Here is a 2,500-nt window from a genome sequence, read left to right on the forward strand (position 1 = left end):
AATCACAAAGAGATGAAAAGAGAAGAAAAAAAGTGTGTGTGTGTCTGTGTGTGTGTGTCTGTGTGTCTGTGTGTCTGTGTGAATATTGTGCAACACTTGGGTGACAGTGGCAAGGGCATAAGCTGAATCCGATATCAGGCGAACAGATGGAGAAAGTGATTGAAACCCTAAGAACAGATGTGCACAGCCCAAGCATAGTCTACCTGAACGAGGAGGAGGAGGAGGAGGAGGACCCTCCTGCAACTCACATCATTCTTATCAGCACATCACAACACTGTCTCCACTCCAACCTGCTAGCATGACAAGTCCCTCTGACCCTCTCCACCTAGCTTTTGCTCACTCGCCACCCCTTTTAGGGGGCATCTTTGGCTTGACTCTGAGGTGGATCCTTCAAAGGTTCTGCTTTGTACCTTCAGGGTTCCATCGCTCATTTCTGTACTCTTTCTTGAGGAGTGAATACAGTATTAGATGGGAAAGAACTGGGTGGGTGATGAGGAATGGGACAAAGAAATGACAGTTCCACCTCATTAGCATTTTTTATAAGTTTTATGAAGCCAGATGTAATTTAATATATATACGTTGGGAAACAACCATGGTCCAATATGGACTAAATATCAGCATTTGAAATGCATTACTCAACCCTAATGCAGAGGATTGAAAGGGTTTAGCTATAAGTGTAGGGCAATGTGACAATTAAGGGTTTTAGAAGAAAAGCCAGATCACATTCATTTTTCAAACATTATTGTATATGTTAGTATTTCATGGCCACAATGCCAATGACTTGTCTGGCATTGTGTACATTTTCACTGTACATTTTCACCATGCGATACCATAATCACTTGTGTCTCCACAGACTGTTTTGATAAAGATTTTTTCTACTTTCATATCAGAAATATGTCTGTATGGAAATGAATTACTACAGATTTCTTTACCCCTGGGATTCTTTTGAGTGATTTTCTCCAGTTGAAATCACTTGTGCTACTAAAATACTTCATTGCCCAAAATAGTGAATTACAGCAAGAACTCACACAGTCTATATGTTATGAGGTCTCTCAATCAATGTGAAACAAGAACATCTTTTAGCCCAAATTAGCCTCAAGTTTCTTTGAGACGCACTAGTTCCTTTCCACGTCTCTAAACACACAGTCTCGCCCTCGGTATTTGCCTCTTCCTCAGCCAGCGCCATTCCCTTCCCCTGATGAAGCATGACTCTAGACAAACCAGACAGATTCGGGCATAAACACATTAACTATCATTTCATGGCTGATTGCTTCGGTGCCTGCCACAATGATTTGCCAACGGCGGCACAGACATCCCTCTCTCTGGACAAGACGCCACTTCTAGGATCACACTAGGTGTTATTAACCCTCCTCAAAATACAATATTCTTGGCCGCCCTTCTATCTCGACTTGTGTTTTGACCCCTTCGACCCCCTCCCCCAACCGTTTGCCCCTCAGACACAAAATGAAACAGATGGACAATATGACTGGAAATCTGTGGCCAGATGCATCCAGTCTAAACAGAGTTCAGTTGAGTGAGAAAAGCGATAAGAGTCTGAGTTAAGCCTTTTCTGGCATTGGCAAGAGTGCTTGTTGACAAATAAACAAGCACTGGGGCACAACCATGACAAATAAGTCATGGTTGTGCCCCACAACCCAGTTCTAGACTTTAATTCTTTTCTAAGGATGCTTTGGGGGTGGAGGAGGGGGAGGTTTGTGTAACTGGTTTTTATTTTAAGGAAACCGTAACTCAGTCTTTGCTCAGTCTTTGAAGAAAATCTTAAGTGAATATTTTTTCCGTATTTGCGACAGGCCGCAGGAGCTTTGCTAAGGTTATGCGAGGAGAGAAAGAATCCCCCTACATGAGCAGAATGAGCCCTGGCTCAAAATGAGAGCACCCAGTGTACTACAGAGCAGCGCTGAAAGCTGCCACACATTCAGACCACATATGGGTCACTAGAGTCTATTTGCATTTAATCCCCCACTCTCGGTGTCCAACAAATCTTATTATGAGTCATCACCATCATCATCATCATCACCATCATCATCATCACAACACAACACTCACACACACACACATCACACAAACAAACAAATACATACACAGAATAGATAATCTGACTAAAAGAGAGAGAATACATAAATATAGCCGGGCAGTGTAATCTGTCAAATGAACGATATCTATTGGCACTGGATTACAGGGAAGAGATGTATATTTGTTCCATCTGGATTATGAGCTGAATAGGCTCAGAGTATGCAGATGGAGGTCAACCCATATCCTACTGTGATGTGCTTTGTGTTGTGTTGGCCAAACAGGAGGAGAGTAAGTGGCTAATCTGCACAAAGGGAGGGCACTATGTGAATAGTCATCTGCCAGGGTCATGTGGCTATAGGCATGTCAAGTAAGTGCTCTCTCTCTCTCTCTCTCTCTCTCTCTCTCTCTCTCTCTTTCTCTTATCATATACACTAGCTATCATCCAAATCATCCACAATGATTGGAT

The 2,500-nt window shown here is 42.7% G+C and overlaps 1 protein-coding gene across 6 annotated transcripts in view; it reads right to left on the reverse strand.

The window, feature by feature from the left end:
- pkp4 (plakophilin 4) overlaps positions 1–2,500 on the reverse strand; it is a 51,362-nt gene that overhangs the window by 15,078 nt on the left and 33,784 nt on the right. The gene's annotated exons all lie outside the window — the stretch shown is intronic.

This window comes from Alosa sapidissima, chromosome 23 (genome assembly GCF_018492685.1).
Source record: "Alosa sapidissima isolate fAloSap1 chromosome 23, fAloSap1.pri, whole genome shotgun sequence".
Taxonomy (NCBI): Eukaryota; Metazoa; Chordata; class Actinopteri; order Clupeiformes; family Clupeidae; genus Alosa; species Alosa sapidissima.